This window comes from Amblyomma maculatum, unplaced genomic scaffold (assembly GCF_055883805.1).
Source record: "Amblyomma maculatum isolate TAMU_Amacu unplaced genomic scaffold, ASM5588380v1 scaffold_29, whole genome shotgun sequence".
In the NCBI taxonomy this organism is placed as follows: Eukaryota; Metazoa; Arthropoda; class Arachnida; order Ixodida; family Ixodidae; genus Amblyomma; species Amblyomma maculatum.
The window spans coordinates 1,095,399-1,109,590 of record NW_028146754.1 but is presented as its reverse complement, the minus strand read 5'-3'; positions in this window follow the sequence as shown (position 1 = coordinate 1,109,590).

Sequence of the window (14,192 nt, the reverse complement as noted above, 5' to 3'; positions counted from 1 at the left end):
TTTTTGTAGCGCTAACCTCGCAATTTTTCCGAACTTTGTCATGCTAAGTGTAAATATATTTTGTAGATGGCGGTAGCTACTACATTTATTGTACGTGGCTTCGCTAGCGATTCCACTATTATTTGTTTTTTGCAAACTTTGTCGTTGATATTGTTACCTGTTGAATAAAGTGACGAGAGCCCGAAACTTTAGATTATATTCGCGAGAGAAAAACAAGCCATGGAGTATTTAAATTGTGCATAGAATTAAAAACAAATAGCTGAAATCACGCTGACCCTGCACATTACTCAGAGTCGTAGATCAAAATCGATGCTTATCCTCTGACAGGCCCCGCCGGGGGAGAAAGTGGGCACCCTAAACGTTAAGGGTTTGGCAGGTAAAAGGAAACAAAGCCAGCTTTACCGGCTCTTAATGGATTACAATATGGATATATTGGCTGTGCAAGAAACGAAAGTAGACCGCGAAGAAAAGACCGAGATTATGATGCGACGTTTCACGTCTAGGTTTTCCGCTGTAGTTAGTCACGTTGTTGTCACATCGGCTGGTTGTGTTCTTTTTATAAAGAAGCTGCCCGGGCTAGAGCTGCAGGCGCATCATTCATGCATTACGGGAAGATGTGCTTACCTCGATTTTTCGCTGAAAGGCATTGAGTGGTGAGTTGTGTGCGTGTATGCGCCGAATGTGGTTTGTGACCGTGCTGTGTTCTTTGAAAATATCGAAGAGCGCCTTCGGATGGAGAGGAGGCTTATAGTTAGGGGGAATTACAACCGTGTTCTAAACTCGCGTGACAAGACAAGCCGTCGCGCTTTCCGTGACAGGAACACTAACGTGCAGTTAAGTATAACTGACATTTATAACCATTAAGACGTTGCAGATGTCTCGAGGGAGAACGCCCAGTAAAGTATACGCGATTCCAGGGCTCAAGCAGTGCACGGTTAGATCGCATCTATGCCTCCGTCGATATCGTACCACAATGCAACAGGTATGAAGTAGTACCTGTGTCATTTTCAGACCATTGTATGGTTCAATGCTGCGTAGGCATTGCTAAGCGCGGGAATGGTTTTTCGTGGAAAATGTGGAAGTTAAACACCAAACTACTGGAGGATGAAGCAAAAACAGATGCACGAAAAAACATGAAGGTTTGGCAGCCGTGGGAGCTCAGAAGCCTTTAAATGAAAACCATCTGAAAGATATGCTATTATAAGTCACGAAGATAAAAAAATGAAGTGCAGTTAAGGACACTGCTTCATAAAATGGTAAAACAGGAGAGACGAGCACCGAGTGAATGGATGGAGGACATAAGGAAAACCAAACAAAAGCTATAACTAATTGAAGAACAACGTTACCGGGGAGCGCTGGTTAGGGCAAGGGCCAATGACTGCTGTAGGTGAAGCGCCAACGAAGAGATCGCTCGGTTTAGAAAAAGCCCGTGCTCAAAGGAATCACATCAAAGAAATAGAATGGGAAGGGGTAATATTACCAGACAGAAATCATATCAAAACAGCGTTTTTCGAAAATTACCAGGCCCTCTTCGCATCACACCCTGTAGATGTTATTACATTTGAGGATGAGTTTCTAGGTGAGCTACCGCGTCTGGACGACGAAACAAAAGCCAGATTAGAACTGGACATAACAGAAACGGAGAGGGAGCACGCAATTGATAAAATAAACCCCGGTAAATCCTCTGAAACGGACGGGTTCAGTGCGACTTTTTATAAACTACTTAAACACGAAACAACCCCTGTCCTAACTGTAATCTTAAATGAAGCCTTCAAAGAAAAGCCACTATCTTCGTCATATGGGTCGTCCGACACAGTGCTCATTCCGAAAACAAATGAAATATGTAAAGACTGGTTACTGCATACCGGAAAATAGCGCTCACAAACGTGCCGTACAAAATTTTTATGAAGGTTCTAGGGCGAAGGTTGATGATCGTGATTAGAGACATAGTTGGGGCTCATCAGACGTGTGGGATCAAAGGGCGCTCTATTTTCACCAATATCCATAAAGCGCGTGGTGTATTAGAATACTGTGATGACAGTAATGGTCGGGTTGCCTTTCTCCAGATTGACTTAGGAAAGGCATATGACTGTGTCGCTCACGAACTGTTGTTTGCCATTTTAGACCATGTGAATGTCGGTTCTGCTGTCCGTGAGGGTGTGGCTTTGGCATACCGGAGCTTCACGACAAGATTGATTGTTAACAAATGTTTAGGGGACCCCATAAGTGCACAGCGTTCCGTACGCCAGGGCTGTCCTCTCAGCCCTCTTTATTTTGCATCTATATAGATACCTAAAAATAGAAGCATTCAGAGATTCAATGTACAAGCAGCCGAAGTAAAGCTGTTAGCGTATGCAGACGACATCGCTGTTTTCACTGATGATGAAGGGGGCATAAGCCAAGCTGTGAAGTGTTTGCGTGAATTCACTCGCATCACCGGCAGTGGAGTCAACTTTCGAAATGCCTCGGACTTTGGCATGGAAGGTGGCCATCTACGCCGGAACGGTTTGCATGTGTGCCTTGTTCGACGACACCAGATAGGTACTTGGGAGTGTCGCTTATGGCTTACCGTGACAGTAAACAGTATTGGAGAGGGCAGGCTAAAGAGATAAATGATAAAGCTGAAAAGTAGAGAGGCACCAACATATCTATTTTTGCAAGGGCCACAGTTTGCAATTTGTTCTTTATCAGTAATATCTGGTATGTTATGCAGGTGTTGCACTGTTCTCGGTTAAATATTCAGAAACTGTACACGAATTTCGCTGTATTTGTCTGGGCATCTGAATGGGAGCGTTGCAGCCGGACTAACTCGTTCAGACGAGTACAAGATGGTGTGCTAGGATTGGGCCACCTGTTTTTGCGACAGCTGGTCAGTCGTTTTTTTTTTTTTGTTTTTTAGAGACGCGACCGACCTGCTATTACGCACCGTATGCCAAGTCAGGCTGAGGCGGCTGCTACCGGAGTACGTGGTTTCAACGGTAATTTTTTCCGCAGGGATTAAGGGCTTTTATAGAGAAGTCGTAGCAAGTTTTTGGCTCCTTTCAGCGCGGTTCTGAAGGGATTATCTGTCTACAGTAAAAGGAAAGGAATTATATCGTGCATTGTGTGACATTATTTTCCCTATGCCTTTGTACAAGGCTTTGTACGATGGAGGCCCAGGTGCAGATGTTTTAAAATGGGTAATAAGAATAGGTGACGCTAGGAGCAAAAACCTTTTTTAAATTGCACTTCGGAAACTTGCCGGTGAAAACATTTTTGGAGAAAAAGGGGCTACTCATAACCTGGGGATCACACTGTTTAATATGCCTGAAGCCAGAAATCGTAGACCATGTTTTTTTTACACTGTTGAGAAGGAGTATATTTTCAGGATGTATTGCAAAGAACGCTAATGAAAGATTTTCCGCTAGACCTGCATGGCAGTCGGTACTTATGCGTTTAAAATGAGGATAGGGTACCATTTGATTCATTTATGCTAATGGGCCTCCACTGTATATGGCGCTCAAGAATGGCGGGTTATTATTGCGATAAAGATGCACGGCCTGCCAGAATTTATTATCGGGAAAGCGTGGACAGGTATTTGGCAATCAAGAAAGCTACAGCAGAACCTCCCGAGTGGCTCTCAATGCTAGAGCCTTTGTTGTTTATGCGTGAATTTTAGCGTGTCATATTTAAATAGCGTCTGTAAATAGCATTTGAGTGATTTGTGTATATTTGGTTCTGGCGTCAAGACCAGGCAATAAAAAAAAAAGAGGTGGTGCAGTGGTAACACACCCGGCTACATTGCCGGAGTTTCAGGGTTCGAACCCAACCACCGCGGCTGCATTTTGATGGAGGCGAAACGAAGTGGCGTCCGTGTGCTGTGCCATGTCAGCGCGTGTTAAAGATCCCCTGGTGGTCGAAATTACTCCGTAGCCCCCACTACGGCTCCTCCTTCTCTCTTTCTACTTTTACTCCCACCTTCATCCCTCCCCTTACGGCGCGGTTCAGGTGTCCACATAGCAAGTGTGACAGATACAGCGCCTGATATCCTTTCCTGTGAACCAACCAACCTCTGACAGCGAAGTGTAAACTTTTTCTACGCGAAACTTTAGCGCCACTAAATGCTTTTTGAACAGTTTAGCATTTTCTTTTAGCCATTTTACAAAACAGCGCTGAAGTTGATCATAAATAACTTTTACACTAAATGAAGCAGACAGATGATATTTTTAGGAAAAAGCAAACCCAGCGTGGGCTCCAAATGTGCAGAAAATCAAGACAGCACAGTGCGTATCTTGAAAGTTAATGTGTACAGAGTTTCTTGTTTATACCACTTTTCAAAGGCGCGTTGCTAGTTAACTAAGCTATACATAGTAATAAAAATGCTTAACTGGGTTTATTAGAATTTATTCTCAAAATATCTTGACCAGGTTTTCTCTGAGAGCAAAAGGTTTAGCTTAATTTTGCATTTCCTGAGACAAGTAGAGCTGAAAAGCCGTTTGTTACCTTTGTGTTTTCCTTTGCAGCCTAAAATATCTTTGCAGCAATTTGTAAATCAAATACACCATTCGAAAACAAGAAAAATAAGCTTTACAAAGATATTGAAACCACATTTATAAACTAAACTAGTGGGACACAGTAGACGTTCGAAAATCACCAAAAATGTCGTTTCTTCCCCTCTGGAGATTGTTCTTAACGTTCTTTATTTCTTCGTCCTTGTGAACAGCCTGCTTACTGGTTTGTTTCCTAGTCCTTCTCCTCCGTTGTGAGTCAACGCGCTTTATGTCATCATCATCATCAGCCTGATTATACCCACTGAAGGGCGAAGGCCTCTCCCATATTTCTCCACTTAACCCGGTTCTGTGCTGACTGCATCTACTTGACCCCTGCGGACTTCTTAATCTCATCCGCCCACCTAACTTCCTGCCGCCCCCTGCTACGCTTTCCTTCCCTTGGAATCCAGTTTGTTACCCTCAGCTACCATCGGTTTCCTCTCTTCGCACTACATGTCCTGCCCATGTCCATTTCTTCCTCTCAATTTCTACTAGAATGTCGGTAACTTGAGTTATTTCTCTGACACACTCTGCACGCTTTCTATCTCTTAATGTTGCCCCTACCATTTTTCGTTCCAAAGCCCTCTGGGTTGTCCTCAACTTAAGTAGAACTCTCTTGGTTAGCCTCCACGTTTCAGCCCCATAGGTGAGTACAGGCAAGATGCAACTGTTGTATACTTTCCTCTTGAGCGATACCGGTAAGCTGCTGGTCATATTCTGCGTGTGCTTCCCAAATGCGCTCCATCCCAATCTTATTCTTCTTCTAATTTCCTTTTCATGGTCCGGATGTGCGGTTACTACCTGTCCTAAGTAGACATATTCGCCTACTACTTCCAGTATTTCGCTACCTAATGTAAACTGCTGTTCCTTCCCGAGCCTGTTGAGCATTACCTTAGTCTTCTGCATATTGATTTTCAAGCCTACTTTTCTATTTTTCCTGTCTAGGTCTTCAATCATTATTCGCACTTCGTCCCCCGAGTTGCTTAGCAAGGCAAAGTCATCAGCAAATTGCAGATAACTGAGGTATTCTCCACCTACCCTTATCCCTAACTTCTCCCATTCCAAGTCTCTGAATACTTCCTCTAAACTAGCTGTGAATAGTACTGGGGAGATTGTGTCTCCTTGCCTAACACCTTTCTTTATGGGAATTTTGTTACTTTCTTTATGCAGAACTATGGTTGCTGTGCAGCCACTATATATATCTTTCAGCACTTTCACATACGGCTCGTCTACCCCCTGATTTCACCGCCGAGGTTTCAACTGAGTCAAATGCTTTTTCGTAATCAATGAAGGCTGCGTATAAGGGCTGGTTATATTCCGAGCATTTTTCTATCACCTGATTGATGGTATGGGTATGATCGATAGGTATAGCTTTTAGGTATAGGTACCTAAATATTTTACCTGCCCATCTGTTACTGTCCAGTTTCCTCAGGCGTTCCTCATAAAACTATTTACTTTGATCTTCCCGTAATTCGAAAGAAAGAAAAACTAAAAATAGCGCCATTTCCTTTCTCCTTCTCCGGCGCCGCCGCTCCTTTGAGGGTGAGGGTTGAGGGTGCTTGCTTCTTCGAGGGCCATAATAAGAAACTAACCGGGATAGTTCCTCTGAATTGGTGCAGCTTTCAATTAATGAAGTTCGTTTAGGTAGTGAATATTATAGCTTCATATTCTTCTAAGCTGTGTCGCATGTCCTATATATATTCCTTGCTTACAATGTCTGATTATGACCGGTGAAATCTAGGTATAGTTGCTTATCCATTGAATGTCTGTACAAGCTAGTTCTATGTTTGCTATTTCCCAGTGGAAGTTGGAAAACGTAAAGCTTCTAAACTCGACAACAAGCATCCAATACAACGACATAATTGCTCTCAACCAACGTGTAAGACGTGCAATCATATACAAAATCGCAGGATCCGGTAAAAACGTCCACAAAAAAAAAAATTCCCTGAAGTCAACATCCCCGGAATAAACGGCTCCGTAAGAAACGTCCCCGGAAAAAAATATCCCTATTCGCGACGTATGAAAAAATGTCCCCGTAAGAGGACTGTAGTATTTGCGCTAAAGAACTTACACAGCTTTATCACTTGGTGAGCGACAATGATGAATGATGTATGCTAACTTTCTTACAGTCGTTCCTACTGTTGGCTTGGAAGGGACCCCGAGCATCGAACTGATGATGGCGTTGATAAGAAAAACCAATGGCCGCGGTAATAAAGTGGCAGCGCCTCGTTTTCGCTTTTTTTTACAGGGAAAAGGTGAACTGAACACCAGCCTTACCAGACCAGAAGTTTAGAGCGGTGCATTATGGGGGCCATGGAGCACGATCGGTTAGGCCTCGTGCTGCTTACACCACAGTACACCATCACCAGAGAAATTGTTGAACCTCGTCACAATATGTCTGTGAGGTAATTCTAGTGACGTCTTGTTCTTAGGGCGGTTCACCGAGAGTATACCACTTCGCCGTGCCGCTTGCACCTTTCTCAGTGGCCAGTATTACCAAGCTGATTACACCTGTTTACTGATTACTTAATTATCTACGCAGATCGGAACGACGCAACGTATAAAGAGCCTGGTGGCTCTTTTAACATGTTTTTTTACGAAGTGCTTGTTTATATCGGGCACCCAGAGGGCAGAGGTTCTAAATGATTACATTAAAACCAAGGCCAAGAAAGAAATGATTTTTTTTTTTCGATGAGTCCCCGAAGAAATCATTCTTAAGACCAGTTTTTTTCCTTGCGGACATTTTTTCCTAGTTGCCGCTTTTTAAGAGGCCGTTTCCTCCGGAGACGTTTTTTCCGGGGACGTTTTTACCTAGGCACACAAAAACGCACCACGGTTTAACTACTGCAAGCGATTTCACATTTCACATAAAATAATGGTTTAATAGCACGTTTTCAAAAGTTGTCTACCTTCGAAAATGCTCCTTCTCACACAAAGAATACATAGGAGAGATGCGGCAATCAATGAACATAGGATTTAATGGCCATCGTGTGGACACCTGCAAAAACCCCCCGAAAGCAGTTTCCCAGCATTTCAATCTAGGACCTCTATCTCGAAGTAACATAAATTATATATTTTCCACTCAGGCTTGAAACACGTAATTTATATTTCAAGATAAATTTCTAGTATATTTCAAGGGGTGTTTCAAGTTAATTTCACCAATGTTTTTAAACGTATACTGCGCGCTAGCATATTGAAATTGCCTTAGAGATGCCGATTGTACGCTCTATGTTTTCGGATCCTCGTGTTAATCAATATATAATAAAAATATTCCCTAATTTTGCTTCTATTAGTTTGAGATGTCTAGTGTCAACGTGAAAGTTGTAGATCACGCAAGAAATGACTTTGCCATGTCCATTTAGCGAATCAAGGATTTTTGCCACTTTCTTATTGCCCTTCGAAAAATGACCGCGATTAATGTTATAATAGGGAAGCGATTTAAGCGTCCCTAGATGACCGACGAAGAAAGGAAATCGCTTATCTATGCAATGTTCCCCCGAACCGGGTTTTACGTCCGTCAAAGGAAGCTGGAATGCTGAAAGAAAAAAAAAGCCATCAGAAAATGCTCCTCGCAGGACATCTCATAGCGAAGAAAAATTCCATTATCATGTTCTCCTGCTCGCTTCAATTTATTTCACACCATACTTGCAATAGTCGCTGGTGCACACCTCTTTACCAGTGAAAAACGACAAACACCGTTCGGACCAGTATTGCAGAGATAACAGGACTTCGTTACTTAGTCAGCCGTCTGGGAGGGCTTGAATTACAGCCCTATAACGTGTCTGGTTTTGCATTTGGTGGGATTTCTTCGAAGGTCAATAAATAATGCTACGGGAATCGTTGCTTGAAGGAAACATTTTCGAGCTCATCTACTATATATGCTTTGACATTTTCTCCCACAAACGATAAGAAAATTAAGAGTTATTTTTGACAGCAATAATGCAAGCGAAGAAAAAAAATACTGCAGATCAGCACGCCCGACTCTGAAAGCTCTCACCAGTTTTCACGAGGTTAAGGCGCACCATATCTTGAAAAACTTTGGTTACATTATCTGAGACGCCCTTATATATTGCTGTGTTAGATAAAGGTAACCAAGTTTCCATGCAATTTGTTATAGAAATTTTTAAATATGCTGGACAAATTTCTCTACAGAAAGGAATGATCCTTTATTTTTGTAATATACCCAGTAGTTTTTCTGTGAATGAAATCACATATCACTAGAGAAGATAACGCTGTTTTTTATGTACAAAAGTTGCAAGTTTGGAGTCCTGCTGTTTGTAAACAAACATTCTATCCGGTATATTTTTTTTACTGAATAGATCTAGGGAACTTGTTTTTCTTTCCTCGTCGTACTCGTTTTAGTCAAAAGTCGAAACCTTTGCTCGAGGAGCAACGAGCTGCAATAAGACGATTTTCAATCCGACATTGTGGCGCGACGAATGAAGTTGTTCTCAGTGAAGCGTTGTCTTAATTATGAAGGCTATATTCTTTATTTGAGGAAACATTTCAGTCTCTATACCGGGAGGCGGTTTCTCAAAGACGCAAAAAGAATCGTTCAAAATTTTAAAACACCATAAAATGAAAAACTAAATAATATTTTCGAGAAAGCAATACCTTCCATAATTATTAAATTCCCTCAGAAACGCGCTCTAGACCTCAGAATCATTAGGGACTAAAAGGTGGTGCATTATATCGCTTACGATTTTAAAAAGGTGGTAAAACTGAGACCTAGTAGTGAAAATAGCCAATATTGAGCGCTGCATTCTGTTGGAAACCCCATTAAATCGATTTCTGAGCATTACGCAGGCACAGTTGTTTCTGAATTTGTAGCTGTGTTCTTGCCTGTTCGTTCTAATGCTACTTCGATTTGGTCAAAACTTTATAAACTGTCTGATAGTTGAAAATTTCTGTTTGAATTTAAAAAACGTCACCACATTTGATTTTCATTCAAACCACTTAAAAACAAATTAAAGTTTGCATTATATGGAATATTATATAAAAGTAAATATAACATAAGCACGTGTTTTCAAGCAAAAGAGTTGCCTACCCCTTTCTGTTAATGAGTAGGCATCATACATTCAAATAACTATTCGCTACATTTACTTACATGTCATCCGCAACAACAAGACGTCGCCCCTTTCTGCATTCGAAGACTGAAAAGGCACAGAAGCCAGAGGGTTTCCGAGAGAACACTGGATAAAAATGGTAACTAAAACAAGATGTTTATTTAAATGCGTGAAAACAAGGGTACAGGAGGCTTCCGCAAGTGCAGCACCTTGACTCTTGCTGTGCGTGATTCTGCTGATGGTCGTATATCGACTTTTTAGTACAGCCCGTTGGGATGAAGACGCCCGTACTCCTTCCGGAGATACCAGTAAATGTCTTGGGCAGCATCGAAGTCGGACTCCGTCTCGCTTGGGATCCGTGAAACTAGCGTATTATTACGCTTGGCGAAGTCATGCCGACCGTCGCAAGAGGGCGAAGACTGCTTTGGACAGCGGACCTGGTCAGGATGCGCGGCATAGAAGGGAGGCTGGACCTGCTGGTCTGCCTTGTGATGTGGGGGCTCGCCGGCTGCAGTCACTTTCGAATATCCTTGCAGCCCCTTTTCGACAGCGCTGAGAAGTGCGGCCTGAAAAGGAAAACCGAAGCATTAAATATTGAAATACATGGCCGCATTCTAAATCCACAACGCTTGAAAATGGTTGCGAGATATTTGACGTCAGAAAAGAACAAATCGCAAAACAGTGCTGGAGGCTAACAGCGCCGCGGCTCCTATCGCGATGATTTTGAACTTTTACCTTAGCCCCGCATTTATTTTAATAAGAACGCTTTCCGAGAGAATTTGATGCGTAGCCTATTCCGCCATCACGACGACCACTATGAAAAGGGCGCTATGACTAGCTCTACGATTTTATGCAAGTATTAGAGTCTGGTAACTAAATCGCTAAATAGTACAGCAACTGAACGTTTGACAGGTGAATAGAAAATGACTGAAAAACGGTCTTACCTCGTTTGCTGAACCGCATATCGTGTCTTGTGCCGATCGGCATTCCGTGAACTCCAGGGTGAATTCAGGAGCGCCAGGGTTGAGCGACGAACACTAAAAAAAACGTAAGAGGACGCTTTTGCTTTACCATATGATTAGACACGATAGCACGTTTGACACCGCCTTTTTTACCCGCTCCATTTTCATTATTCTTTAAATGCAATAAATTTTTATTATTATAGCTGTCATGTCAATACACATCCCATACACGCCTGTTTTCCTTTTAGTGATCAACGGTAACAGGCTAATATGATTTGGAATAAGAAATCAGTTGAACGATGATTAAATATGCTCGAAGGGAATACGTACATTCAACAAAGTCGGACTGTGACGTACGCTCATTTCAAGTGAAATGAAAATCTGCGTTCTATGATCACATGTGCCTAAGGGTTATACAATAGCCAGCTATCTTCCGCGGTACAAACAATAAAGAGCTTTATATGCTGGTCTAAATCTCAACAAGTTGATCTTCGATTCTGTGCATTTTTTCAGTGTTCTTAAATTACCGCATAAATTGCTCTACCTATGCCGTGCTAACTTAAATAATGCTGGACCAGAGAGAGGGTAAGGTAGCACTTACAATATCTCCTGGTTCCACATCCCAAACTTGAAAGAAGGGATAGTGTTCTCCACGGAAGACGTAGCACCGCATCTCTGCGGGACACGCTGTGCACTGCAAACCACAAATAAAGACACCAGTTAGCATGCATGCACATTTAAGAAAGCTTCCAAAAGTAACTGAGCGTAGGGTCATTAATTTAGTTATGTTCTGCAAAGAGAAGTTGAGATTTCGAACATAATCTACGAAAAGGTATTAAAAATGAGCAGTTGTACTGACCTTCACACAGATGCGCATTTCTGCCTATATATCACTTTCTTGACGCCCCCAGATACTACGCTCTGAGATTACCCCGAGTCATTGATTGTGTCCTCAAGCGGAGCCTTTTTATACCTGCTGGAGCGCTACACCCGGTGAACCATGACTGGTTCTATGAAAGAGGGCGCATTCAAGGTTGCCTTGTCCATGTGAGCTCAGTACAACCCTGTCCCTCTTCCCTTGAATTCCAAAACTTTCAACTTTTATTGTTCTCAGACAAAGACATTCCTGGTGGGGACGGAAATGACCTACAAAGGAAATGGAAGCAGCACTTATCTTTTGGTTCTAGGAGGTATTGGAAGTCTCTTTATCTGTAACCTGTGGCTTGTTATGATGAGTCATGGTCAGTGGCATCTGACGAAGCCAACTTTGTGCACTCCTTCTACTCACTCTCTGCACAGTTTATTTGGCTTTTCGGTAGCGTCCTGTTTCTTGAATTTATTCTTTACAACTTAGGAGCATGTGAAACTATCTGAAGTACAGAGAACATAGCCCAGAAAGGGTGTTAGAATGCGGTTTAGAGGTCACGTGACACCGCTCTTGATCCAAAGGCTGTTGGGAGGAAATATATTGGAACATTGCCGTAGGGAGGAAATATATATCTCTAAATGGAACTGGATTGCCATAAATGTATATGCTTTTCGCTAGACATATTTGGTAAGGATATCAAAGAGTGGAAAGTATACAATTTTTTCAACAGCCCGCCTATGTATCCACCTCAATTATAACTTAAATTATATGTATTTTTTAAAACATGTTCTATTCTTAAACTTCGTACATTCGTTCCCTCTTGAATGTTCTTTCTTCTGATAATGGCCTGCTTGTCAGGTATGGCTTACTATGATTTAATATTTTCTGTTTTTATTTATCCTTTTCTCCTATTTATTATATATATTTATTGCATTAGCCAATCGTGGTTCTTAACCATACCCTGAACGCTCTTGGAAAACGCGGTTTCTGTGTTCTTTCGAGGGTACGGAAGCGGTTTTTGGGCTCTCTTGAGACAGCATGTGCTGCCGTGGGCCAGGTGGTATGGCGACAGCAGGAGCGACGGGATAGCCCCGTATACATGAGTTCCTTCTTTTATTAGTTTTTGGTTGCCTATAAATAACTCCAATACAAGGAGCTGAATTTACTTAGACATGATACCGGCTAGGTCACTATAAAACTTGTCTCTTGATATTTTCGGGAAGTATTTTTGTTTAAAGTGGCGCTTTCACGGTCTCAATCTTTACAGTAGTTCACATTCTGCCACCAGGCTACGCCACTAATTCAAAAAGGAATAATGGAGTGCCCAGCCTTCTTGAACTGGGCTGCCTGAAGGCTTTTCTTGTGTTGCTGCGCGGTCTTCCAAATATTTTTGTAGCTCCACAGGGAGGTCCAGGCAGCCAAGAAAAAAACTGTTGTCTCCATCCTGCACAGCATGGGCTGCTTCAGTCAAATCCTCTCTTCACCCCACCACAATGCTACTTCGAACAATACAGGCTGGGGAAAAGTGACTAGAGCCTTCCCTCTCCTGCCTATACTTCATATCACAAGATATCTGCAGCACTGCAAAAGGCAGAGGAGCCCTTGCAATTGTGCTCCTAAGTGCCTCAGGGCCCTTGGCACTTTAATAGAGAATTGTGCTCCTACTGTCACCACCAGCAATTTTGGGGGCGAGAGACCGGAAGAGCTCAAATGTCTATTTTAGTGCATGTGATCCTGATTGGACCGGGGTGCCTCTGCCTTTCGCTGTGCTGAAGAAATCTTGTGAGACCAAGTATAGTTTCCCTTGTAGAGCCACGAAACATATTGCGCCCTCCCTCCACCCCACCTTGCCGTGGGTGAGGGATTTGGAACGGACACCAGTCGTCTAGGCGGCTTTGACTGCAGTATAGTGAACTAGAATACTTTCTAGTGGCGCGAATGACTACGCTCGGGCACGCCGATTTTCATTGACGCCGCCAGACGGCGCCACTGCAACATCTACCAGTCGACTTTTCAATGCTTTCTTGCAATAGTGCGACATAGTACCGATGCTTTTGTGCGCCTATTCAGTAAAAGTGGTGATTTGTTCCCTATGCCGACGTATGTGGACCTCCACCCATGATAGAAGGCGTTTCATTCGACATTATTCGGGTTTTCGCCGTTGCGCTAGGGTGAAAGCGCTTTTATTTCGCTGGCGTCTGCTGCAGCTCATGCGGGACGAGTTATCGCGCACTGTAAATCGTTACGGCACATTCATTTGTTCGGGACGGGTATTTTTCTGAGCCCTGCAGAGCCCGCTTTATTACAGAGCTAACTCGACTGTCAGCAGCAGAACTAGCAGAGCGGCCAGGCATCGTGCGCAGGCACGGGTTCTCGCATCTCTCCAAGCACGCCGCAGTAACTTTCCTTTAGCCAATAGTGATGATTATATTACACTGCGCTATTCGCTATCCACTGGTAACCAGGAATGCTCATTTTAGCTTGATATCTGCTTAGCGTTAGGAAATTTGCCAACTGGTAAAGTGAGGAGCAGTTTCAGGCTGTTATATATATATTTCTTTTTTTGACAAAGTGGTCATGAAAAAAACAAATGCGACGCTTTGAAACGAATCATCCAGCGATATTCAGTGGAGTCACCATTATTCTCTGTTCACAACAACAATATCTGTTGAAAATATTTTAGCACCTGGCTTACAGCGATGATTTATATCATCTCATATGCACAACATATATGCCAAAAATACATACACAAGGAGGGTAGAGCAGT